Here is a 27,849-nt window from a genome sequence, read left to right as displayed (position 1 = left end):
GATGTAATATAGCTGGTTTTGCATTTTTCTTTAAAAAAGAGCTTATTTGCAATTCCTTCCAGCCTTTACGCTGGAAAAAGATTTGTTGTTTGTTTTTGTTTTTTTTTTTATCATCTCCTCTCCTGGAAAGAGAAGGAATCATTACTGCTATTCTTACTCTGGCCATGCAGCTGAAGCAGTTTGTTCTTCTGTGCTCCAGAGATGGAATGCTGCTGTCTGTGGACGTTAAGGATTTGGCTGCTGTCTGGGTGGTTCTTTATTCTGCTGGTGAGAAGAAAATACTAAAGTAGATTACAAATTTTCAAGCACTGTTCTCTGCTAGAAGCAAAAGTTCTTCATTGTGTAACTGTGAACCAGTAATACAGAATTTTCCTCAAAACAAAGAACGGACTGTCCTAAATTCAGAGTGCATTGAGTGAAGACTTTCTTTGAGTCACTGCTGGATGCAGGTATGCAAACAGCAGTATGAACAGCTGAAGGGAACCATTACTGGTAGGCCATGAATAATTGAATTTCTCAGTGCTTCAGAGAAAGTGTAAGGATGGAAGTAAGCTGTAATCCCATGTAGCTCAGACTTGAGGTGTGCTCTGCATGCAGGGAGTAAAAAGAGCCATGAGAGACTAATGGCGTATGTTTCAAACTTGCTCTCTGCTTAAAAGAGTTCTGAGCAAACTGATGAATATAGTGCAGGTTGTAACTGTACTTCTCAGTACTAAAGTTGCATTTTCACTGAGTATTAATATTTTTTCCACATATTTGCATACGACAAGTTTTCCACATAGTTGCAGAGGACAGAAGTTTAACTTGTTTTTGCATGAGTGTTTCATGCATTCAGATCACACAGTCAAATCCTGCAAAAATGAACTAAATATAAGTAGAGAACAGCTCTATGTTGGAAGCTTAACTTGTCGGCGAGGTGTAGCTGGGGCAACAGTTGTTCAGAAGGATCGCTGGGAAAGGAAGGGTTTGCTGCTTGCAGAATCGTGTCCGGAGCTGTGTGCTGGTGTGCAATGACAGCAGCAGGCAGGATAACCTGAGAAATGAGTTCCTTGCTCACCATTAGGTGGCAGTCTAAAACAGAGCACCCAAACCGTGCAAACCGGGAATTACAGTTCCTTGTCGAGACCTTTGTGCCGGGAACTTGATTAGAACTAGTATTTTCCAATAAATAAATAGAGAATATATCTAAGCATTAACTGCTCTTCCCAATCGGGATAGGTGGGCTGCTCGGTGCTCTCAGAGCCCCATCCAACACACATAAGAGGAAAACACCCACATCCAGAATTCTGTTAGAACTTCTGCAGTGTCTCTTCTTGTCACGCTGTGACACTTATCCTGGAAGATTCGTACCCTCAGCATGCTGAAAGAAGTTGCTACCTGCTTTTTCAATTGGGCAGAATTCCCATGCTAGAACTGGACAGGATAGTGAGAGCAAATCACGTTCATAAGCCGTGTGTGTGCCTGAATCCTGGCAGCAGCTGCATCAGCTGTTACAAAGTGTAGTACTGGGCACGATGGGCAGAAGCTAGAAATAAAATCAGAGCTCAGTCAAAGCTACCAAAATGCTGCTGCTTTTATAATTTTCTGATGCACGGTGTAAGCGTGTCCAAGTGTTTGCATACAGATTTTATTTGACCTGAGCATGGACCGCTGTTCCTGTGAATCCCTGCTTGTGGCAGACAGGCACTCTCCAGTCTTGCTGCAGGCTGATTACATCTTTTTTGTTTGCTTGTTTGTTAATAAAAAGCACATCCTTCTAAAATCTAGCCTAAGTGCAAACAGTGCACAGCTGTACAGCTGCTCTGGGGCTGTTCTTATCTTGACTAAGCCAGAAGAGCATGTCAGCCCACAGTAGACATAGCCTGAAGCGATCATAGATGTGAGCCTCAGCTGGCACTGCTGGTGCCCCTCTGAGCATCCACGAGGGCAGGTTGGGCCTTCCCCACTCAACTCCCTGCCTATATTCTAAGTCATCACATAAACATGGCAATGTGTGTGTATTGCTTTTTTGTGGAATGCATATTATTTCTGGAAGAGACTGCAGCCTTGACTTCAGCTTAGCTTGTAATTGGGAGCCACCTGTAGAGAGGATCTATGGATTGCATAACAGTTTGGATAATAAATGATAGCAAGAAGTCTTAGAAGGTCTAGAAGGAGAGCTGAAACCATTTCTATAGGTGGGTGTTAGGGAAGGCAGTTGTGACTCTACTCACACTGAACCAATTCTTAGGTTTCACCCTGAGCAGACCAAGCTCACCTCCAAGGCTTCCTGCCAATGCTCAGCGGGCAGCACGAGTGGCAGCAGTGTGCTTCTGCCCCAGAGGGATGCTTCTGGTCATGGGGACCTGCAGGTGCTTCCTGTGAGTCTATTCACATGAGTAAGGGCTTCTGTGTGTTTCTCTTTCAGGTAACTGTAAGGGCCCTGCAGCAGTGTTTGGCACCAACCGGTTCAGCAGCTGCAGCCAGAGCCACCAGTGGTAGTGCTGTGCTCTGAAGGATTCTGAGAAGAGCTGTGAGAATATACAAAAGTCACAAACACACCCAGTGGTGAGAGCCCTGCAGCCCAGCCTGCTCCATTCCACATGCCACAGCCTGAGCACTGTCACCAGTTGCCTACGAGGAGAACAGCAGTGGGAAGCCTTTCAAACTGCCAGGTAAATGTGTCATTAACCAGGTATGCTCATTTAAGCTTAGCATTACCAAAAGCCTGAGGGACTGTGATTTCTAGAAAGGCTTACATCAAGACTGGCTGTTCCTTAAAAGGAAAAGTTAAAGATTGAGGGCAGTCCTCTGGCACATGTAGTGCAACAGAACCTGGAGCCCCGTGCCTGCACCAGAGGAGATGGGCATGAATGGAAACATGGGAGGTTCTGTCTGAAATCAGAAAATACTCCAGAATTAGGGTGACTCTGCCCTGGCACAGGCTGTCCAGAGGCTGTGGGGTTCCCTCCTTGAAAACATTCAGGCACCTGGGTGTGGGCCTGGGCAGCCTGTGCCAGGAGGCCCTGCCCAAACAAGGGTTGGGCTTGCAGAGGTCTTTTCTGATCTTTTCCGTTCTGGGATATTTCTCTTGGCTTCAGGATCTACTGACACAACTCAGAATAGATATCATTCTCTGCTGAGTTTCTTGAGAAAGCAGAAGCAGTACTGCTTACCAGGGTACCAGCTTACTGCTGTCTGGTAACACAGTGGGTGAAGCCAGGGCAGTTCCTGATCAAGTTGCTATTCATTAATAGCAATTAACTTACGTACATCTGATGTTGAGCTTCAGTAATCAAAACTGTTGGTTTCGTTTTTTGTAAATACTCTTTATGTAGCTAATATAGTACAAAATTATCCTCTGCCACAAAAACATTATGCATGAGCGACACAAGAGAAACAAAAGGAATTTATAGCAGCTTGTTGCCTGCCTTCACATCATATATAGAGTTTCCTATGTATTCAGTTCCTTCAAAAATTAATAGAATCATCTGAAAAATAAGCTGTCTACACTGCATAAAGACTAAGGTTAAAAATTAATTACTTTGAAAGCAACACAGTCAAATCTAGCTTCTTCATATGTTTACGTAGATATAGAGCTCTTAAGACATTTTATAGATTCGTGTTGTGTTCTTAAGGCTGATTTTGACTACAAGCACTCTCATAGCCTACCCTGTTAAAAGTTAAATAGGGCTTGAAGCCAGCACAGAATATACATTTGCTGGTATCAGCTCTGACTTGTTTAGTTTCAGAGTTTTTTACAGCTTAAGGATTGTTCTCCCAGTGCCACTGGGTTTAATGCTGGGGGAGGAAGTGGTCCTGGCTCAAGGTGAGTAGGAACAGCCTCACTCTGAGGCAGGAGCTGCTCTTTGTCAGCTGAACAAAATCACACTTCTGCTCAGGAAGGCTTTCACTGCATTTGACTTCACTACGAACTGAAGCTTTCAGCAAGATGAGCTATTATTGTTTAGGGCCCAGAGATTCCCAGACCTTCCTCCTCCTGAGGAGCAGCAGGCCTTGCCAGACCACAGCTCCCCACCGAGCCCGGAGCTCAGCAGCCGCTGCCACCCGCCCTCTCTGGGAGCCCAGCAGGGCTGAGCTGCAGGCCGTCGAGGCGCGGAGCCCGAAGGTCTGCCCCCCTCAGCACAGCAGCGGCTCCTTCCGGAGGATATTATTTTATCAGCTAACCAGCAGGAGCGCTCTCACCGAAGAACAGCATTTCCTTTGTTAGCGTGGCTCAAAGTTCCCTTAGGAAACGTTTTCCCTAAAAGATTACCCTTCAAAGCACATCAAATCAAATCAAATCATGTCCCAGCTGCACTGCTAACAGACGGAGGCGGCGCCGTTACGCTGCCAGGTGTGCGCACAGCCATCCTTACAGGGCTCCTCACAGCACTTCTCTCCTGCACTTGGTGTCCTCCCCCAGAGAGGTGCCACATCTGCTTACAAACAAACACAACTGCCACCATCTCTCCACCTTATTTATTTTGCGCCTGAACGTAAAGCTGCACAAAATGAAGAACTGGAATGAAGTAAATGGAAGCAATGAATGGGAGTCAGGATCTTCTGAGGTTCAGCTGAAGGCACCACAAGATTTCCATTCATAGTGCTGAATTATTTCCTTACCTCTGGCACACTTTTGGTAAAATGAATGCAGTGCTATTGCTCACACGATAAAATTAACTGACACTAAAACCTAGAAAGTGTTGCTGAAACACAGGAAGTGCTCCAGGTTTCAAGCTCTGAATTTAAGATCTAATTGATTTGACTGTATGTAATGAAGTCAGTTTTGATTTCCCAGAGTGAAGTACGTAATTAAGTAGCACAGCACTGAGACAGACAACGCTAACTGGAGCTACAGCCTCCACAACACAAAACCCTCGGTTGTCCTCGGCAGCTCTCAGTCTTGTGTCTCACAGCAGTGCTGTGTGAGGTCAGTGCTGCCAAGGCCAGAAAGAAACCTTGTCATTTTGAACTTCAGTATGACAGCAGCTCTTATTTGCAGTTCCACCCGCTCATTGTGCACAGGAAGAGTCTGATCATAAAAACGCAGTTATGACAGGCCTTGCAAGCCTTCCTTACCTGACTGAGCAGAATACATGGGTTAGATAAACTGCAGCAGTACCCCATAGAGGTAAAGAGCAGACCTCCTTAAGGTTCGTGCAGCAGAAAGCTGCTATTTTTGGTAACTCAGGAGTTCTAATGAGCCTCTGAAGACTTCTAAGGCCTGGAGAAGTTGGAGGAGAAGGGCACAGCAATAGGTTCCCCTTTTGGTCAGGACACTTACACTGGAACACAGCCAGCATCTGTTTTTACTCTAGATAGTTTTGACAGACAATGTATTTTAAGAAAAGAAAAAAAAAACAACAACAAAAAAACTAACACAATGCATTGCTTAGTAGGTAGTAATTGTCACTATTTGAGTTGCTTGCTTTGGCTGATCAAACAGGACGTTTAGTCCCATGTGACACTCTGCATTCCCAATAAAATCTCCATCAGACTGACTGACGTGATAACCTATAGCAGAACTGCACTGAACTGGAGTGGCAGCTGGAGGCCAGGTTGGCTTCTCTAAGGCATTTCTCTTGACTTTTTATTTTAACATTTGAAATTCTGTGATGTCTGAGCATTCACTGACTGTGCCCTACTCCTCACTGAGCAGATGCTGGCTGAGACAGCATCACTTCAACCTGTATGACCACAAGAAAAGCAGGGGCTGAGTGTACCTGCGAGGTAGAAAATGCTGTGTGCTGAGAGTCTGTGATACCTGCATCACGGATGGATGTTCACCTACAGCATTAGGATACATGCAGGATGTATCTACCATATGTATCCCAAGAGCAGCAGCTACTGGTAAGTAACATTTGTTTTCTCCAGGTGATCAGTAGAATCTGTGTCTGTACCAACAATCTCTTGTATCAGATACAAAACCCTCCACTTTGAAGCCTTGAGGCTATATTGCAGTAGACAGCTCTAAGTTCAGAGCAAAAATCACTTTCTTCTTTTGTATAAAAATATACAACCAGTCACCAAAAGGTAAGTTACATCTGAGATGAAAATTGATCCAACTTGGGAGACAGGACTGTATTTTCTGGGCAAACTGATGTATTACGTTATCTAGGGGCTGGCAGCCCTGCCTGTGGCGGGGGGTTGGAACTTGGTGACCCTTGAGGTCCCTTCCAACCCGAGACATTCTATGATTTTATGATTTACTCATCAAAACTATGGCAAAGGACATAATCCCACTGTTCTTAAATCAGTCTGAGGCACACACTAAAGGAGATAACTGCAGTGAATTCATCAATTTCTGGCCAACGCTTTTGGAATACATTTGGACTATTCTAGATCCTCCTCCAAGGCAACGTATGTATTTGCAATATTTTTTATCCATCATTCAGGACATGATGTTCCAGTACAGAATTTCTGATATCAATTAACTTGAGAGAGTTGGAAAGCTTACCTTGAAGTTGTGCACATAATGTTGACATTAAAAAAGAAAATGCTGCCAGCCATTTGTTTAAGTGCCAAAATGAAAGTGCTCTGCTCAGGCTCAAACCAGCCACCTCATTGTTCCCATCCTATCTTACAAGATAATCAGGTGTCCAGGCCATTCTCCACCCTTTCCTCATTTTCTCTGCAGGGAAGCATGAGATCAGCAGCTTTCTCCTCTTGTTCTTCCTCCTACCTCCCCCTTATAATGACTGGTATTTGTTTTGATTTATTGGAATTTCTTTTCTTAAATAGAAAAAAAATCCTGGCATAGAAAATGAGGACATCTGCAGCCTAAGGATGCGGTGTCTTGAGCCCCTCTATAGTCAGACCTACTCTATAGAATCATAATCAGCACTTACATCTTAACTTTAAATCTTTGGTTTTTGCTCTGAATTGCATTGTAGAAATTTCTTCTTGGCTGTAGAGGAAGCACAAGGAGATGAACTTTGCTGGGCTAAAGAAAGTCAATCCACTGTTGTGATTACAGAATCACAGAACTGTAGGGGATGGAAGGGACCTCTGAAAATCATCCAGTCCAAGAGCTCCATTAGCAGCTTTATAATTGCTAATTTGATATTCCAGCATTCTGTGATCTCTCTGGAAGTAGGAGGTTTTAGAGGCACAGAAATGATCACATATACCGCCCAGCATCCTAAGACATAAGCCTATTGCTGCCAGGAATGTAAACATAGGAGAAATACAAATAGCTACAAAAAGCAAGATTTGATAGAGTCAAAATTCTAAAAAAAATAGGAAACACAGTCTGGATGATTACATAAACATTCCATTAAGATCCACTTTTGTTAATCACCCATTTCGCATAGTTTGGTTACTACTTCAAGTCTTTCCAGCTGTATAGTTTTCAGCAATGTCAGATGACAACATATAGCTTGTGTTTATTTCCTCTGATAAAAATCATGAATTGTATCTCAACCTATCAGAAAACAAGTACTAGCCACAGAAAAAAATTACAGGACACAACTTCAGGGATGCAGAATTCCTCTTGCTAAAGCCTTCTGTGCTTTGTTCATACTAGTTCTGATGATGTCTCCATTACCAGTCTCTCCTGCCATGCCTTCCTAGCTGTATGACATAGGGGCTAATGACAAATTGATAGGAGAAGAGTTTCTGGCCACAAGCTAATTCACACTATTCAAGGCCAGACAGGCCAACGAGAAAAGTGTCTGAAGCGTGGCATGAGTAGCTGCCGTTGTGGCAGGACAAGGTGTCCTTTCACTACTGGCAGAACAACAGAGTAAATAAACTTGAGGGCAAATTGATTCCCAGCCATAAATTCTGTTCTGTTCTATTCTAACAATATTTCCTTGGTACATCTAATGGCAGAGTGGCACAGAGGGTGATACTCGCATTACAATTCATGTTTTCAGCCTATTGCTGCTGCCCTGTATTGCCTCGTTTCACGGTTTGCCTTAATTTTTTGGACTTATTTGCACCTGTTTTTTGGAGTCACTTTTATTATTCTCTCAAAACTGCTAGGCAGTGTAGCCCACATATGTAGAGTGACATGAAGAGACTGGAAAAACTGACACATTTCCAAATGTTAAACTTTTCTGTGTTAATTGACTTTTTTAAAAACCACACTTGTTTCTACAGTAATAGCTGGATTCCTTTCTCATTTCATATTCCTTCCCTCCTCTCTTGGCAGACATCCTCCCTTCCCTTGAGGACTTAAGGAGGAAGGGAGGGAAGCAAGGCAAGCTTTCCACCCTGCGGCAGAACCAAGCATGCCTGCACCAAGCAGGGAACTGTGTCCTGCTGAGGACTCTCAGCCTATGGGTTTAGTGGATTTCAGTTGCATGCCATGACAGATTATGCTGTGGATTATCTTCAGATACATGCAGGAGAGGTATTTCAAGGTATTTTGCCTTTTAATCCTTATTTAGCAAAAGCCTTTCAACATAACTTTGTGGTACATCCAAATACCTTTATCATTTTAGTACCAAATACTACATTGTGTTACTAATAGACAAACACTGTAGTTTAGAGCCCGGTTATGTGTGGTACCAATTCTTTTTCTGTGAGTTACTGCCCTGAATTGTCAATGGATTTCAGAAAGGAAATGTAAGCAAAATGTTCAAGCAATGAGAAATAAAATAATGGCCTCTGGATAAAACCCACTTTATTCTACTATAATTGTATCAATTGTATAATCTCATAAAATATAAGGCTTACTAAAGAAAAGAATAAGAGACATACTTTAGCTTTGTGAAAATTTCCCCCCTCAGATCTGAAGGAAGGAAGTTAACATTCTAAAAACAGGAGTAGTTGGTATACAATAAAATAAAATCAGTATCTGTTGCTACATGACTTCTATTGAATTAATTCTGGTACATCTTCAAGCTCCTTTAGACAACCAGTGAGCTTGCTTTACCCATCTAGCTGCCAAAGTCTTCCATCCCTTAGTAATTCAAAATGTTCTTAGTTCAGAAATGGTTCCATCACTGCTTTTATTTTGGCCTTGTCTTTTACTGTGTTGTGCTTGAATCATGGTTGTGTAATTTGTTTCACTACAGAACACCAAAAACAGACTATTAGGAATAATGAATTAGGCCGTCCATTATAGCGGGTACAGTCTGCTAATGAAATTATGGACCAGAAGCTCATGTCCTTGCAGCATGCTCTAGTCAGGTTCATTAAAGCACAGGGGATAAACTCAGTTTTTTACTCAGCTGAATCTGAAGCTTTGAACAAATGAGTTCCCAAACTAATTCTTATGACTGCAAAAATGAAAGGCCATTTTAATAGCATTTGGAAAACAATATATATTTTAGTTATATCAAACTAGGAAGTCAGTAATTAGTATTTTAAGCTTAAGGGAACAAATATTGGGCTTTCTCTATAAATGATTAAACATTCAGTGAAATTAAATCAGCTCTAAAACTTGAAGTTTCTGTACAGGCCTAGACATCTTCTTATGTGTACAGTCCTAATGGCCATATAATTTCTGAGCTGTTTTAACAAATATGTTTTGTTTGGATGGACACTATCTCTGTGACATGCACCTGAGTGCAACATGCAGAGGAAATACTGACCTGGCAGAGGGTTCACTTTCATTTCAGGGAAAGCTCTTCAGTGGATGGCAAGAGAATACACAGAAAAACTGTTTCCCTCTTTTCTCCTTTCACATCCTCACAAGATAAACATGCCGTCTTGCGAAATAATACATTCATTAAGTCTCCGTAAGTAGTTACCAGTTGAGAAGGGACCAATTGTAGTACCTCTGGAAATGGAAGGATTGACTCAGGGAGGTGTAAGGACCCACAGTGCTGTTTCAGGTGGCAGTGGGTGCAGAGAAATCAAAGGCTTCCTCCTGGAGTCAGAAGAGATGATTTCTCAGTCACTGACTCAAAGTCATTTTGGTCACAATTACAGAAACTAATTTCATGTACTACTTTCAGCAATGTGCTTTTCTCTGAAACTTCGTATGTGAGAGCCAGCTCCTCTGAGATGCCTAACTTTGAAAACATTATCTGCAAGCAACATTAATAAGATTTGAAAGCAAATTTCAAAATTCACATAATATAGTATCTAAAATCTTAACAGTCTGACCCTAACTGATGCAATACAAAAGAAGAATGGCACAAGGTCTGTGGTCAGACCAAAACTTGGTGCCCAATGAAGTGTTTAATTTCCATACAAGATGGAGATAATGTCACATGCACAAATGGATCAGGATCATGGCTTTCCTTCCTTCATCCACCTCAAGAGTAGAGGAAATTAGTGCACTAGGTTACCACTGTCTGCAGACACAACAAATATACTACCAACAGCCAGCACTGCAACATAAGGGGTCCAGCTTCTTAAAACTCTGCTAGAAATGTTTTCTAAACTGGCCTTGTATTTTATTCAGTTTCCAGGATAAATTCTACTTTTATCATTGAAGAATTTAATTTGAGAAAAAAAAAGTAACAATTGTTGTTTTTGTTAGGGTTTGTTTTTTTTGTTTTTTTTTTGCTTTATATTTATATATCTGAGGTGATGGATAAAATGGGATAAAATCATCAAATACACCTCCCTGTTTAATCATATTTTCTAACTATAAAGATAGCATCGTCTTACAAGTGGTATGAGTATTACAGATGTGTATTTTATACAGCTTGAAAGTGCTTTCTGTTTTACATTTGCATATCTCAGCATGATAATCCTATCTCATAAAGTATGTATATACACAGATAAATTAAACCAGCCACGTCAAAATCAGACTAGAGATAATAAAGCATAGGGAAATGTGAAGTTGGCATCTCATGTGAGTTTAAAAGTTCTTTATTTAGTTTGTGGTACATTGATACCATCAGTACAACAGGCATAAGTTTTAGCTTCAAAAATTTCCTGATTTAAAGCATAAAATTTTTGAATGTTTACTATAGCTGTTGCTGTTGCTTTGGCATAGGAGATTGCCTCATGGAGTGGAATGGGCAGTGTGTTTTACTGTTTGGTTGGCAATCTGATCAACATGAAAAAAATTAGAAGAAAAGCTTCTCAAGTTTTGTGTGCTTGTGCACTAGAGATTATCAGTGTGATTTGTATCTTGGAAAATATAGGATATGCTAAGGCTCAGGAAGGGCATTAATGTGCCCATCATATATCCCATTCTTCATTCTTCATAAGCTTTCTCATTAGAATGAGTTGGCAGGATGAGGCTACTATATTAGCAAATACTTTTGTGTGTTTGTGTAGGTAGGCATTACCATAGCCACAGTGTCCCTGATAACTACTGCACCAGCACATACTTCTGTGTGTTTGTGTGGGTAAGCATTAGTCTGGCCTTGATGCCCACAATAAGCACTGTCCCTCATTGTCAGCAGCCTTGAAAGAATTCAGAGTTCTTTCCACAGAAGGCTTGTGTCACTGTTTATAAGTTGTGTGCAGGCGGGTAGGAGAAGAAGACTGCCCCAAGATGCAGAGATGGATGTGGCTAAACACTTAACAAACCTTGAAAATGAAAATAAACAGCCTCTATTGCAGTTTCCTTGGCGCCAATGTTCTTCCTGTTAGAGCACAGATTTTGGCAGTCGGCTGGGATAAGCACTTTGGCAGGCTGCTCTTCCTCGTGCTTTGGAGCAATGCCTGACTGGCTGGTGACAGCCATCAGTTGTCATCAGCTAAACCCATTTTCATGCTTTTTTTTTTTCTAACTTATCAAACAGTTTGTTTCTCTCTGGTTCATGGCTTATAGTTCCTCCTTCCTGAGCTGCTTACTAATCACTGACTCTTTTTCCCTTCTCTGCTGCTCCTCCAGCTTTGTCAGCTGTTCCAGGCTGCCTATTGCCCTTCTACTTTATCTTTTTGTTACTTTCAACGTAGACAATATCAGTATAGTTAAGATGTCTGGTCCAAAGACTTCTGAGGGCTGAAAAGCATTTCAGTTGCATACAGAGATTTACCTTAAGGACATCTGTCTGTTTGCAGAACAGACCATAGCTTAATAAAGGACATCTTTTAGCTGTTTGGTTACATTAAAGTGCTGGTCTCAAGCCAGGTCCTGACAAGGATCATCATTCTTGTGAAACCAATCAGTATAACTGCAATTCATTTAGAGCCCTGTAAGCAGACAGATGAAAACGAAATGGCTTGGTACATGATACAATCTCAATCCTGAAAAAAAATATAGTTCTTCAAAACTCTGCACTGGAGATTAGGTTTTTAACAAAGCCAACAGAGGATGTATTATCACCCATGCTCCACTGTAGTAAAAGTTCAGTTTCGACTGTAAGCTACATTTTGATTTTCCACCTCAAATTTAATGATACTGAAGTAAGCTCGCACCTTTGCTGTGGTAAAAAAAAAGGTTTTACATAAGTAATGGCACCAAAAAGTTGTGTCACATACACTCAATACAGCTATGAAAATACCTCCTTGGTGATGGCCTCAAAAAAACCTTCCCATGGACTAAATCAAGTGATGACAAAAATGATATGGCAGGGGTGCAGTGCTTACTTTCACACCTTGTTAATCAGAGTGACAAGGTATTATTCTATGGCATTCCCCAGAGAGAATCCCCCATATGGTCTCAGCAGAGATTTACGGAGGCAAGCAAGATGACTAAACAATAAGCAAAATAATGTGCTAAAAAGCTCTACCTAATATTGGAGTACCAGGAAACAAAATAATCTAACTGGGGCTAAGACACACTTTGCTCTGAATTTGTAATAAGAATTCAGAAACATTGTTAACACTTAGGCACCTTACAGCTGCTGCTGTGATAATCCCAGTACAGATTATTCTGCAAAGTCTTGCATGACTGTTTCAAAACACTCACGGTCATTCCTCAGCAGCAGGAACAATGAGGTTGGAAGCCATAAATGTCTTTAGGTCCTACCCTTTCTAACAACACTTCCACATTTAACCTGTAACTTTCAGGGAGACATCCCATATCCTATAATATAACCAGGCCAGCCAGATCAGCTGAACAGCCAGCCTTCAAGAATGAGATTATTGCCATAAAAATGGCATTAAAATTGTACTCACTAGCATACTAGAAGCCTGTCAAGGCTTCGTGCCTTTTTAGATACAGACTGCTTCAATACGAAACACGACTCAACATATGGCTTCTTTCTCAATTGCTACAGCTTTAAGGAAAGTTAAAAAATCTACCTTTCATTTATGCTTGGTCTAATGGACATTAAGATAAAAATATTTGATGTGGACTAGATGCATAAGGTAACCCAGCTGGTAACTTTCCATCTTGTCAGGAACATTAAGCCCACTCCCTGAAATAAATTCTTGCTCAGTTTCATATGTCTTCTTGGGCTAAATACTCTCTTGCAGGGAGATGGAAGAAGACAGATTAATCAACAACCACAGAGACCAGGCCCAAAAATACTTTGGCAGAGATCAGGCCATAAATTGGCACAGTGCCTTGAAGTGAATTACATCCATGCCACTGGACTTAGTGGCCTTCCTCATATGGCTTACTATATATTCTTACATTGACTTGTAGCTAGCTCCATTTATTTACTTTTTTTTCCTCAAGCATCTTCAAAATACCAATATCATAACTATTAGAAGATTTCTAGTAATGGCATGTTTGGCACTCAGAAGCTCTCCTCTCTTACTTAATTTGGCTTTTATCCCTCTCTTCACTAGACATTTTGGATTCACTTTGCTGTTCTTTGTCCTACCCATTCAGTTTCCTGGTATAAATTTCTAGCAACTCACTGTAAACATTGATGTTTGACCAGCTCTGAGCTTTGAGAAGACTTCAGAGGAAGTTGATGAATGTGAATTCCATGCAGAAAAGCACTAAATTATGAGAAAAAATATTCAGAACGCAGTTCAGACTTGAACTGGAACTGAGTTTCTGCCAGAAGACTGACTTTCTGCTGGCTGGCAAGGAAGCTCCATTGTTTGGTAGCAACTATCACACCATGAGAAGCTGAATTCTGTAAGTTAGTATTGGTTCAGAAAGCACAGCTGTCTTGCTAGTAATAGCCACACTAAACTAAACTGTTTTCAGCACTGCTGAAATATCCCATGTTCTATTTTTTGTTTGCAGCATGAAAGCTTTTATTTGGGATATGACAAATGGGCTTTCTGTGACCTCAGCTCAGCTCTATCTGCTGATAGAGACATTATTTTTGGCTGTAATGCCACTATCGCTTTAAATAATTTAGATTGGAAATATTCAGGATGAATTTCACAGGGAGATGCCTGCACTGGAAATCATCAAGTTTCCTATGGCATCCAGACCTGGGACACTGTCTAGAAGGAAGAAGCTCCCACCCCGTCTTGTACATAAGGAAAGGCTGTGCATCTCTACTCGAGAAACTCAGTTACCACATTGACTGTCTGCAGCGCAGTGCAGACTTCTCAGCTAACTTCAGATTAGCTGGCTGAGACCCACTAGAAATCTAGCTTTGGCACGTGATCCCGTGTAGATATGCCTGTCCAGTCACTCTGGCTGCGATGAGAGCCATCAGTTCAGCTCTTGGACTGTGAACTCAAGCAGTGAAAGAAAATCATGACAGGCTGATAACAAGTAAAAGATCCACAAACTGTGTTCTTTGACCCTGAGACAGCAAAGTGCACACTGTGTTTTTCAGACTTGAGACATGCTTGTCAGCAAGAAAATTCCTAAAAGTGAAAATTGTCATGGAACTGTCAAATTTCAAGAATGTTGGTTTGGAGGAAAAAAAAACCTGGCATTGCAAAGCTCACTGCAAACTGAGAGCAGCTGACAACATTTGAATTGAAGAAACTGAGGACCCTTTTGATCCTGGATTTGTTGCATGCTTATGTCTCTGTTAATACCCATTACAGCCAGTGCCTGGTCCACTTCCGTCCATTCAAAATATAAAATGCCTCCTGCTATAGTCAGTGATGGTAGGTTTCTGAGTCAGCTTATAGATGGGGCACTGGAAACACTGCTAGTTTTCGGTTTTGGAAAACAACCAGCACTCAGACTTTGTAAATCACTGAAAGGTCAGTCAGTACGAACAGCTACTTACTGAAATGGCTGACAAAGTTGCCCATCCTTTTCTCAGAGCACCCTGCTTTTATCACCAAATGCACCACCACGCTGGCAGTGTAACTAAGTGTCAATGGAAAACAAAATGACGGAAAGGCTGTGGAGATCAAATTCACATCCCACCCTTGGGAATTTCTACCTAGCAAAGCTGGAAGAGCTGTGATGAAGAGGGCTGCACAGCTGCTACCCACATTAAACATTTTGGTGGAGGAAAAATCACTCTATTAAAGTCACTCACACCCTAAACAACTGTTTTTTGTTGGTTTTTTTTTCTTAAGGAGGATCTCTCATAGAATTTGCTGCAGAGGAAAAATAAACAAGTCAACATTACTTAAGGCAAGTAATATATATTTTCTTGGAAGTAATCCTAGATCTGCTGACATACTTGCAAATCTTCACTGATTTTAGTAAGCCAGAATCTTAACCACTTTTGATGAAAAGGAAATGATCTCCCTAGGATGGCAAGTAATTTCATTTTTCATGTACTTAAGTAGAGGAATTTGAAGAAGATCAGGAGGCATCCTCCCTAATGTGCATTTAGTGAAATACAGTTACTGCCCCAGGCCTCTTAATAGCCTACAAATTAGAAATCTCAGCTGTTTTCTGACCTCACATATTGTCTCGGTTTTGCAATCACCAGCCCCAGCTTACAGAGCTCTGACCTGATCCTGGGCCTAATCACTCCTCGTAGAAGACTTCATTACCTTCTCCATGCCTTCCTGAAGTCATGCAAAATGGAGAAGAAAGTCAGCGAAAAAGATAAGTAAAGAAATAAAATGCTTCATTTCCAATAAATGAAATAGTCTAATCAAATGCAGCGAGAAAAAGCCTTGCAGAAATGTTTTTATAATACACAGGATGTTGAAACAAAAAAGTTAGTCATAGAGGGACAATCACTGTAGCAAGTGAAGTGTTCAAATAATGCACCAGACTTTGAGTTGGAAAGAACGATACAGAACGAGATGCAGACTGTGAATCAGCAACTCTGGAATGCCAGCACAGAAAGAATGGCAGTAATGATCCAAGAGGACGCACACAGGCACGCAGAAATTGTTCCAAGATCATTTTAGCAAAGCACATGTTTGTAATATATATATATATATATATATTCCTGTGGTGGTAATGTCTTTGGCTCCTATTAGCTTAGTTCCTCAAAGCATTAACTGAGGTCAAACAGAGTTCCTGAGATCCTGTAGGTGAAAGCTTCTGCTAACCACTGGGGCAAAACTAAAAACCAAACTAACTAAAAGCCCCACTTTATTAAAAATACCTATTGTTGGAGCATGGAGGAAAACCTCTGACTTACTGCTTACTTTCCAAAATCTGAATTCTGTTGGCTGAATTCTGCTCTAGTTGGCACTGAAAGGGCTGAGCAGAAGGGAGTGATTCCATATTCCTGGCACTCTGGTGCCAAACACAGGATTCCTTTTAGTGGGTGGAGATGAGAGACATGCTGTGGGCAAGGGAAGCATTTGTCCCCAGCTAACTTGCAAGCTAACTTTGGCTGCTTGCTGAGTACTCTTAGGATAGATATGGGACCAGTAGGAGAGCTTGGCATGCGTCCTCACCCTGCTGGTTATTCTCTCTCCATAGCAATGGGAGTGTACAACTACTGTAGTACCCAGACTTCATTATTAAACATCTTTTGGACTCCAAAATAAAAGACACTTAAACAGTCAGTCCTTAGACAGTTAGGCACTTATATAGTTAAACAGTCCTTACACCCTTTTCTTTTTGGCCATCATTCATTACTTCACTCCTAGGAAAGGTGAGGGGCACCACCTGGACTGTTTGAATTCATAGCCCCTGAGTTCTCCTAGAGAAGAAATAAAGAGAAAAAGTAAATGAAATTTCTGTTTCTGTAAAGGAGAAGAGCACATGATACTGTTGGAAGATTTATCTATTGTAGAATTAAGTTCTACTTCAGGAAATTGTGTAGGGGCTAGAATGTATTGGAACACCTCTCCTACAAGGACAGGCTGAGAGAGCTGGGGCTGTGCAGCCTGGAAAATACAAGGCTCCAAGGTGACCTGATAGCGGCTTTTCAGTGTCTAAAGGGGGGCTGGAAGAAAGAAGGGGGCAGAATCTTTAGCAGGGTCTGGGATGACAAGACAAGGGAAAATGGTTTCAAACTTAAAGCGATGACATTTATGTTGGATATAAGGAAAAAGTCTTTTACTTACTGTAAAAGACAGTGGTGGTGGTGAGGCACTGGAACAGGTTGCCCAGAGATGTGTATGTGTTCCAGATCCCTGGAAATGCTCAAGGCCAGACTGGACCAGACTCTGAGTAACCTGATGGAGCTGTGGATGCTGTTCATTGCAGGGCAGCTGGATCAGATGGCCCTTACAGGTACCTTCCAACTCTAAGGATTTTATGATTCTATGCTTCTACTTTACTCCAAATGTCACCTACTGATTTTATGGTCAATATTCTTTTTCTTTCCTTTTCACATCAAACACTGAAAAAAAAAACCACTGTGAAAAAAACACATTGATTTATAAAATCTCACAAGAATTTTTCCTCCAAACTTCAACCCAGAAGAAATTGTAAAGGACTTTATTTTGGCTAACTCTGTCAGCTGACCGAGCCCTGCCCTGCTCAGCATACAAGGAAACCATTGTTAATAGTCAGAAAACACCTCAACACTTCATACAGAAATCACATGGAAAGTCCTTCATGGCAACTAGATGTGTCAGTTGGCAAGGCAAGGACTGACAGTGATGGGAAGCTTACTCTGTGTGTTTATAATTACCACAAACACTGCTCAGAATATTTTTACTTCTTTTTCTTGAGACTCTGCTGTCAGCAAATTCTTTATGGCTTCCACAGTCTTGCATTTTTTTTGAAATCCATTCTGGCATTATGATAGAGCAATAATCCTGCCACCAAGGAAGCAGTAGTTGGTTTGTTGCTTTTTTTTTTTTTTTTTTAATGTTTATTTCATTTTTAGAAATAGTTCTAGCTTTGACTAGTTTCCTGAGTTACTTTGATCAAGTTCAGAATAGCAATGCTGTGCTATTTTCAGAGAGTGGGATAGTAACTGCTGCTTTTGCCTATGGCAATGAAATCCCTGTGTGCCATTTGGATGAAGATAAGACAGGAGAAAAAGAAATACAATGACAATTTCTAATGTGTCATTCTGCTTCTCAGTTCAAAAGTCCCACTCAGGATGGTTAAGTGTTTCAGCACGGATTTTAATCAGAAGGAGAACATTGTTTTAGGAAACAATTGCAAAAGCACTCTTCCTTAGAAGGCTGCTGTGCTGTGCTCTGAGGTACATTCTCTTCAGTCCCACTATACACAGAAACAGAGGGAAATTTAATAACACTCTGTGTGGGCCATTTGCACTCGTTGAAATTACAGCTGTAGTTGTGTGACTGAAAGGAACAATGCAAGTTTCTACCACTGCTAATGAATCTCGGACCAACTTGGAGAGGCCACTGATAGGATGAGAAAGTTATGTCTATCCCAGCTGCTGCACAGATTGCTTACATACGTGACAAAAATGTAAGTGTGAGCACTGAGGATACCTATGTGCCTGACCTATTGGTTCTTCAAGAACAACAAGCAAGTAACTGGCAGTGTTACACTGAACTGAACTCTTAGAAGCATAAGATTATGTTTCCCTGATGAAAAGCATGAGGGCATTTTACGTACTTTGTGTACTGTTTGAGTATGAAAGGAAACTGCTGAAACCTGTTATTTTTGTTTGAATTATTGTCCTATAATATGAAAACAAGAGCTGGTTCCTGCTCAACATCTCTTGAAAAAACATGAAATAATGCAAATCAAAACCAAAACCAAATCAGAATAAAGAACAGTCATGTATTTTTTACATGCAGCTGACCTGCTCTACTGTCTAAATACATACAGCCAGCGTATGATCTTTCTCCTTCAGTTCATGGCTAGTTTAGATAACAGATGCTTTGCTCTCCAATGGAAAAGGTGGAAAAGAAGAAGTAGAACAAAATGCAAAAAGTCACAACCAAACAACAAACCCTATGCCTAATGCTTGTACTTGAAGATCAAACAACACAGAACTGTTTGCAACTGTTCCTGAAAAGCTTATAGCTTCAAATATTGTCTTGCTGAGCAGAAAATGATCAAGAACTGGAAAAATGAAGTAGGGATTAATTTTATGAGACTTCAGTAAGTGGATTAAAATAAGATGATCTTTGTTTTGAAATCGAGATCAGGATATGGCTGTGTATTTGGTTCTTTGCCAGTTGTGCAATTCTCTTGAGACTTTTTCTTTGCACCTGTAACCCAGGCAGAGAAATGGTATGCAAGGGAGAAAAGCTCTGGAAAGGTTCATTAATGCCTGTGTAAATAGCAGTTCTTGTCTTTTATGGGTACTGTGAGTGCATAGGTTTTTTAAAAAAGATTCAGTGAATATGAAGCAACATCAACAAACTTTACATATCTATACTAACTTTATACAGGCATACAAGTTAAAATCAAAATGTATCTACAAAATATTTCTAACTAATCAAAAAGACCTGCAGCTCAAATTACTCTCTTAATTAAGCACTTGATATTGCAAAGTTTTTCAATATGCATCCCAAGGTAACTGCTAGATGTAAAAAAGACTACTAGGAGTCTGTTGGTGAAAAATCCAGCAGACTCAGAGCAAACAGAACCATTATAAGTCTGGCTGAGCCCCAGTATTCTTTCTGCAAGTTTACCTGCCTACATTCCTAACATGAATTGCAATAGATGACAATAGTAATAGATGACAATAATTTCACACTGAGAAACTAAAACACATATACTAAGAAAAGAAAATAGGACTTCACAAAATGAATGTGTAACTTCTCTGCACGCAGAACTGTTTGTGGTAGATTGTCACACAGTAGGCAAACAGTATATTGTAGATTGTGTACAATCTGTTGTACGGATCTAATGTTTGTGATTTAAAGTGATACAGATTGCCAAGACAAATGCTGCAAGTTTTGTCAAGAGTATACTTGCTTCTCTGTCAAAATAATTAAGTATTCTGTTGAAAAGGATATTTTTTCTGCAGCAATCTCAGAAATACCACAACACTTATGATGGACATCCATTGCAGTCATTTCCACGGTGGAAAGGCAAATCATTTATCATCTGATTAATTATTTCTATGATGACAATTTATCTCCACTAACAGTATTTGAAAACTCAGGCCACAGTGTAAAGCAGCCACAGAGCTTGAATTTTAGCACTGTTTGGTCATAAGTAATATTAAGGTGCTGCTTATTTAGGTGAATCATCAGTTTGACTCACCTAAAACATAGTATGGCAAAGCAGGAAAAAAATCAAAAGGAAATAAATTCAATCAAAATATTTTTCATATTTTGATTTCAGCAAATAAAACTTCCATAGTCATCGTCATCAACTTTTTTCTCGGTCCCTCCTTCCCTCAGTGCTTCATTAGGAAACCAAAACCACTGCTAAAGGGTTAAGACCAGACAGAAGCACACAGTTGTTTGAATGAGTATTACTGCATATAGATGTGTCAGTCTGTGACTACTACTATCAGAGCCTGGCACTGGAATACTAACCCACTGCCTGTCTTCAAATTTCACATCTTGAAATATGTGGAACTCATTATGTTCACACATAAATGAATTGCAACAATGAAAACATGCTCTTACTTGGAAAAATGAAAAATTTTGATTTTGCATGCAGAGAGTTTCAAGGTTTGATTCTAAATTATTGAAATATATTATATGACAGTAAGGACCCTTGCCCTCAGATGTAGCATATAACTGGTATTTAGGAACAAAAAGAAGATAGTAAAAATGTCCTCCAAAATAACTTATGGTAGCTTATTTTTCATGCAATTGCCTTTGTTATTCAATCAAGAAAAGATGATTATTCTGATTCCCACATAAAACAATATTAAAATCAAAGGGAAAATCATATGCCATGCTCTGCTGGTGGAATGCTGGATATTGATTTTTGCAAAGTATCCATTAAATACATGTATAACAGAAATAAATTTTGTTTTTTTAACACCATGTGAGCAGGTAGTTTAAATACACAATTCTATACTTAGAATTTGTTTTCATTACATCAACTCTAACCGTCATTCAATTTAACCTGTGCTCAGTGATAATAGTACCTCTGGGATCTGGTGGGGAAATTGCACACTACTCCATTGTTGGCAGGCTACTTAATCCATTTCTAAAGGACTCCATTTTGAGAATCATTGCTCATTATGCTTCCTTCAAATATATCAGACCCATTTGCCACATGTCTCTTTGACATAACAGTAAAATATTTAAAATGTTTAGAAAGCCAAATTCAGATTTTGTTGTTGTTAATAAAGAAAGTATAGTGATAGTACTGGCAAAACAATGGAGAAGTCATGGTTCAGTGGGAGAATGTACATGCATGCCAAAAATCACAGAATCAAAGAATCCTTGAGGCTGGAAGCAACCTCTAGAGATCATCAAGCCTTGCCCCCAGCTAATGTCCCATGCTTTTTACTTCATACAGTAACACCATTTGGTGGCTGCATCTTCTGTATGAAATGACTCATGTCAGAGTCTAGTAAGTCCTTGCAGAGGTCTAATGACAGAGCTTTTTACAGTGCGTCCCTCAGTACAAAGTTTGAAGCAGTAAGAGTTTAATATAGAGAGAACTGGTCTGGTTCTCTATTATTTGAATATTTTCTTTTGAATGAGTTAGCCAACAGCTGGAAAAACATGTGAGATTATCATGTGATTAAAAACATGTTCTGAGACTGAAGCATTGCTACTATAGGCAGCCTTCTGGAAATCTCATTTAGGTCAATTCAAATCTACATTTAAGAGCTCCATGAGTAAATTCAAGCAACTGAGCCTACTTAAGGGCACAATGCAGCATTCATCCTATGCAGGCTTTAGGCATTTAGGATGTGGCTGTCCAAAGCTAAATCAGTTTATTTGGGATCTTCTAGATTCAATATGGGCCTCTTCAATGGACAATTTATCTGATGCATCTTATAATGACATAAATCACCTTCTGGGGGTACTTAAATTTGTTCATAGACTCTAAGAAGAGACTAGGATGTCTAGACTACTGTCTAACCTGAGGTGCTTATGATAGGCTGGGTGAAATCTGTTCTAGGTTTTATCTGTTCTGGTTATTTAATGCTCTAAAGAAGGATCCTACCCCAGGCAAGGTCAAACAAAGACTGTAACACATCTCTAGCAGACAGAACTTTAGCCTTCCCCAATTAAAATGCTGAAGAGAAATCCTGGGCACTGTCTGGACTACAGACCACGAATACCAAAGATCCTATATGCTGTGGTAAATAATTTTTCCTCAGACGATTTGTTTTATCTTGAAATTTCTACAAAAATTTCTGATGTTAGGACTCTTCCATACTTAATACATATGAATTTTTTGAGTGTCCTCTAAAATCTTCAAGACAAGGTGTCCAGTGATCTTAATATTTATATAACACTGGAATTTTTAGTTAATTCTAAAGTGATGTAACAAGCATACCAGTACTTGCTTTTTCTCATGACCAAGTCATGAGCTGTGTTGAGATGTTGAGCTGTGAAGTGCAAAAAGAAAGGGAATGCTTGCCTCCCAGGGAAGGAGCTTTGCCATTTCCCCAATCTATGTGAAAATAAGAGTAAACAAAAATGTTCTTCATATTCAGAGCAAAATATTTCCTGTTACACATTCAACAGTCACAAATGCTCAGTTGAAATTGCTCAAGAAATCTTTTATTTGGCCAAGAAAGGTGAGCTCTAAGGCATCAAGAGTTTGTCTCCCAAGCTTATTAGCACTGCTTCTCATTTTCTGGATTCATGTCTTAGCACTGTCCAAAACATAGCAACTGTTGATTGAAAAAGGCTATGTAGGTCACTCAATGATGTCTCAAGAAATCAAAGAATCATTGCAACAGATACTTAATCTTAAAGGAGCCATGCAATTACTTCATGACCAATCCCATACCTCAGTGCACGCTGCACCTGATTGCCTGTACATACTCAGAAGAAAAGGACAAGAGCTGCACCCCTGATGGACCACAAGAAAAAAGCAGCAGCAATCATTTCCTTAAAATTTTTACAGTACTAAGAATTTGAAGTAAATTATCCAAAAGATCCAAGATATTCCTAGAGCTTCTAACTCCAAAAGCATATCTGCCGTGCACTGAGACCACCAGCCTCTACCCAACTCCCTTAGCTAAGCAAGAGAAATCCTCAATGTGAGGCTAAAACACGAATCTCCTCTGCAGAATGTACTTAGGTACTAGCCCTACTAAGAAACTGGATACAAAAGAACAATTATCTCAGACTTTAATTCTAACTTCAGAGTATTTCTTATCTTGTTTTTTAATCCCCATCCATAAACTTATCAACCTCCATCTTATAACATTTACAGTTTTCATAACAATGTACCATTGTTGTCTATCTTTTCCTAGGGAAATTCTAGCCATGGGGAATATAACAGGAATCTAATTAATTTTTTATATGAAACCAGCATGAACTTGTGTGTTAACCCTTACATTATTCCACTGAATACTATTTATGTCTAAAATAACAGTGCTGCTTCTTGTAGACCAGGCTGTACATTCCAGCAATAGAAGTAGGACTGATGTATTTGTAATCAGAGTACATTCTGTCTTGGAAAGAACAGACACTCCAGATAAATTAATATACAAAAGATTAATACAATCAACCTTTCAAATGTAGACTAAAAGCAAAACACACTTGCACACACATTTTTCAAAGCATAGTAGGTCCAGCACTCATCTATGCTGATGTGAACCATGAAGTGCAAAGTAACCAAGGTTAGAGAGAGGTGATTTCCAGAAAACGTGAAGGGATTTAAAAAGTTCTCTCATTGTGAAATGAATTTGGAGAATTATATCCATACTAGATACTTCAACATCTGCTTTTAGTCTTATTAACAGTGAAATATATATATGGTTTGGTTATCACATAAAATACTAGTAATAAGTTTACAAGTAAACACATACTATTTACTTCTGAAAAAATGATAAATGCACATAACAATAACTGAAGTGGAATTTTTTTACAGAATTAGAATTACTTCAGCATTAGAAATCGCATGGGCAGTATGTTGAGATGTGATCCTCTCTCTATCTACTCTGCCCTGGTGAGTCCACATCTGGAGTACTGTGTGCAGTTCTGGGCTCCTCAGTTAAAGACAGGAAACTTCTAGAGAAAGTCCAGTGGAGGGCCACAAAGGTAATTAGGGACCTGGAGCATCTCTCTTATGAGGAAAGGGTGAGAGACCTGGGATTGTTCAGACAGATAAGAAGACTGAGGGGAGATCTTATCAAAACGTATAAATATCTAATGAGCAAGAGCCAGATGGATAGGCCAGGCTTGGTGATGCCTAGTGACAGGACAAGGGGCAACAGGCACAAACTCTGCAATGCCTGTTAAATGCATAAGTGCAAAGATAAAGAATATTCTATTCTTCCTCATGGTAAACAACGTGAGTTCCAGCTACTTGCAAGGGGCACTGCCTCCCATTTTAAAATTAATAAATCCAACTGAAATCCCTATATTATTTTTCCTTCTCTTTTAGCAAGCGTAATGCTTTTTGGGGATTCCAAAAATGGACACTATATCAACTGAGGAAATAATTTCCTTATTTTTCCATCCAAGTAGAAGCCCTGTCTTCACACCTGTGACTAAGGAAGGAAGCATTCTTTGCCAAGAATGATGATACCATTGTTTCTAAAAGAGGTGTGGACAAATCAGAAAACAACGATTTAAGAGGTGTGGGAATCACAAAGGCAATTTCAGTTCCACTAGTCTGCTTTTTATTTCTGGCAGTGTTTTTTTATATTCTTATAACAATTAGAAAAATAAGAAGGCTGCTGCTGTCAGCTGAAGAAAAACTTAGAATGGCCATGGTCAGCTTTGAGCATGTATCTGTGTCTTCTTCGTATCACAAATAAAAGGGTTTTCATAAATTGTTCTCACTGTTCTTTTGTCCTTGCAAATATTATTCACCATTTTTGGTAGGCGTCATGACAGAAGGAGTCATCATGAAGAGGAGTATTTGATAGCTGGAGAGATGTAGTGGGAAGCATTGTGGCAACTCTGGGAGAATGGAAAAATGTATCTTGGCATCACCAGCAGAGAAAAGAGGACAGGCAGGACATAAACAAAGGCAAGGACAGAAAAACAGCAGCAACATCATACAAAGCACGGCCCATAAAGCCAATGACCTTTGATTTAGTAAAGATTCTTAAGGAAGAGAGAATTAAATGTGATATGAGCAAGAAGTGTGTCCTGATTGCAGCTGGAATAGAGTTGATTTTCTTCAGAGTGATATGATGCTGATATGATGCTGTGTTCCGGCTTTAGGAAGGAAACAAGGTTCATAACAAACCAATGTTTTAGTTGTTGCTGAGCAGCGTTGCACAGAGCCAAGGATGTTTCAACTCCTTGTGCTGTCCTGCCAGTGAAGGGCTCCTCAGTTAAAGAAAGACAGGAAACTTCTAGAGAGAGTCCAGTGGAGGGCCACAAAGGTAATTAGGGACCTGGAGGGCACAAGGAGCTGGAAGAAGACATGATCAGGACGGCTGACCTAAACTGGCCAAAGGGATATTCCATACCACAGGACATTTTGTTACCTAAAAGTGGGTGAGTTGGCTCTGGGGAACAGACATTGCCTGGGGACTGTCTGGGCATTGGTCAGTGAATGGTGAGCATTGTACATCACTTGTTTTATAATATATATATATGTGTGTGTGTGTACATAAATATATATACATCACTTGTTTTATAATATATATATATGTGTGTGTGTGTACATAAATATATATACATAATTATCATTAATATTATCTTCCCTTTCCTTTCTGTCATACTAAATATTTTTTATCTCAACCCACAAGTTCTCTTTTGTTGTTTTTTATCCTCCATCCCAAAAGGAGAAGGGAGTGAGCAAATAGCTGTGTGGTGCTCAGTTGTCTGCTGAGAAAGATTATATTAGTAGGTGTATTTCTTTTGAACTGTCTGTGATGCCTCCTAGACATGGTAGAACAAGGAATGCATAAAAGAAAAACATTACAAGGCTGGGTAGGCAGTGAGGGCATGGCTACAAAAAAGCTGAAACTGACCACCTACATGAAGGAAATACGGAAGTGATGGGTGTTTATTCAGGATGACAAAAGATCTTCAGATGTTGTCAGAAAGTGATTAGTACCTGCCTCATCCCCTACGTGCATTTTTTTTTCTTTTTAAGTTCTGCCACTCCTCGGGGTGCTTAGTCAGCACTTAAGCACCAAGAACTGCTGCTTTCCCACATAATGTTGCTGTGTTGTAACATCTGGCAAATGTCCAGATTAAAAAAAAAAAAAATGTACTAAATTTACTAAAGACCTTGAAAAGCTGATGAAAATTCTCTACCTCTCTATTCTGTGGACAGTTTGAAGATGTGACTTGGAGAAAATGAAGAAAACTCCATGAACTGCTCTATGACAAGCACATGTGTATGTACACACACACCACTCCCTTTCCTTAGGGCAGCTCTCCAGCTAATGAAGATTCTTACTTCTCTGCAGGCACGGCATATATCCATTTATGGGAAGACTAGAAGTCAGGATGATGAGTCTGTGTGAGGTCAGCTGGAATTTAAGATAATATAAAAGGTCCATTTTGATGCAGTTCTGCTATCCTCTCATCCCCCATGAATGGTTTGTTTACCATTGCCATAAAAATTTGTTCCACAAAGAACTTGAAAAAGTGCTCTCAGCTCAGCAATTTCAAACTGGATTTTGAAAGTCAGTTCCCTTTTGTGTATATCTCATGTGCTGTCACCAACAATAAATGTCAGAATAGAGGTAATTCTGTTCATAAAAGACCTAGAAAAGGCTTTGGATTTATCTCCCCCAGCATTATTTCTGTAAAGCCTATGAAGTAGCGATTAATAAAATATATTTTTGCCAAAGATTTCAGACATGATTTTGACTATAAGCATGCTTCATGCTAAGTTAAAACTGTGTATGGTCATCTTTCTCAGCAGAACTACGCTGAACAAAAATAAATATACTTTTTGCAAGCATTTTGTGTGCACACGTGTATACCTGTGAAAAGCACCACTTTCCTTCAGCTGTCATAGATCTCAATGGTTTTGATGAACAAACTAAACAAAAACATCCTGTATACTTTTGTGCTAACAGTATTAGGGGGAGGCAAAACTCATGCAGTTTAACCTGTATTATTCTGTCTTTAATTTTCATTTGCTGGTAGAAGCAGTGACAAGCTTGGCCATTTAGCTATAAGAATTAATAAGTGAGAAGCAAGGCAGGGTGCAAGCTGCACTCGAGCTAGTTTTTCAGGTCCTTCCCTAAGAAATCATCTAGACCTTCCCAAATACTAACAGCTCTCAAGCTTTACATTTTAAAACAACATAATTTTTTGAAAAGCTACACTAGTTTTTGCTTTTTCCTTTGGTATCTGTGAATCCAAATTCAGAAAAACACATGTATTCAAATGTATTTTTGCAAGTGCCTGATGAACTATTAATCACAGTGGAGGTGAAATGTCAGAGAAAATTCCATCAGCTCCATCACATTTTTTTCAATCACTGAACATAATATCTTGCTGAATGTCCTATACAAAACAAGATAGAAGCTCTCTCTCTCAAAAAAGGGACACCGCAAATAATTTCTGACGCCCTCATATGAAATCACTGAAGACACTGCAATATGCTCTCAAGTACACAATATAAAATAGCAATAGAGTGACACATCATATTGACATGTAATCATAGCACATAGATGGATATTTATTAGTCATTCAATCTCCTTTCCATTCCCTGCTTTCTCTGAGTCTGGGGTCTGAAGCAAGACAAATTAGCCATAACCTAGCTTGGATTATATTAGCGATGCTTTTTGGCACATAAAAGCACTTAGAATATTA

General features: G+C 39.8%; 1 protein-coding gene and 3 long non-coding RNA genes across 14 annotated transcripts in view; 3 read left to right on the top strand and 1 right to left on the bottom strand.

Moving 5' to 3' along the window:
• Positions 1 to 107, top strand: part of EPC1 (enhancer of polycomb 1) — a 60,209-nt gene extending 60,102 nt beyond the window's left edge. For 4 of the 7 annotated variants that reach the window (XM_090143078.1, XM_031616040.2, XM_090143079.1 and 1 more), the window contains one exon: positions 1 to 107. This exon is cut by the window's left edge and continues 2,220 nt beyond it. The gene's annotated coding sequence lies outside the window, so the exon portion shown is untranslated. The other 3 variants (XM_031616037.2, XM_090143076.1, XM_090143077.1) reach the window with 1 other exon arrangement.
• The window catches only part of LOC116244391 (uncharacterized), a 41,127-nt gene that overhangs the window by 6,222 nt on the left and 7,056 nt on the right, over positions 1 to 27,849 (bottom strand). Inside the window, exons 3-5 of one of the 3 annotated variants that reach the window (XR_016467858.1) lie at positions 9,525 to 9,802; positions 2,258 to 2,510; positions 158 to 264 (exon numbers count right to left, since the gene is read on the bottom strand). This is a non-coding gene — a long non-coding RNA (uncharacterized LOC116244391). The remainder of the gene's footprint in view (positions 1 to 157; positions 265 to 2,257; positions 2,511 to 9,524; positions 9,803 to 27,849) is intronic. The other 2 variants (XR_016467859.1, XR_004170182.2) reach the window with 2 other exon arrangements.
• LOC149917558 (uncharacterized) overlaps positions 183 to 27,849 on the top strand; it is a 34,667-nt gene continuing 7,000 nt past the window's right edge. Inside the window, exon 1 of the long non-coding RNA XR_016467863.1 lies at positions 183 to 267. This is a non-coding gene — a long non-coding RNA (uncharacterized LOC149917558). The remainder of the gene's footprint in view (positions 268 to 27,849) is intronic.
• On the top strand, positions 2,475 to 26,857 carry LOC149917559 (uncharacterized). 3 transcript variants are annotated; one of them, XR_016467860.1, is made up of 4 exons: positions 2,475 to 5,832; positions 8,138 to 8,348; positions 15,238 to 17,311; positions 26,354 to 26,857. It is a non-coding gene; the product is annotated as an uncharacterized LOC149917559 (long non-coding RNA). The 3 variants fall into 3 exon arrangements; XR_016467861.1 differs by lacking the exon at positions 26,354 to 26,857 and adding an exon at positions 24,500 to 25,629; XR_016467862.1 differs by lacking the exon at positions 26,354 to 26,857 and adding an exon at positions 17,475 to 17,865.

Source organism: Phasianus colchicus, chromosome 6 (genome assembly GCF_987193195.1).
Source record: "Phasianus colchicus chromosome 6, bPhaCol1.hap1.1, whole genome shotgun sequence".
In the NCBI taxonomy this organism is placed as follows: domain Eukaryota; kingdom Metazoa; phylum Chordata; class Aves; order Galliformes; family Phasianidae; genus Phasianus; species Phasianus colchicus.
The sequence above is the reverse complement of the archived record's forward strand: the minus strand, read 5'-3'. Positions and strand labels throughout refer to the sequence as shown.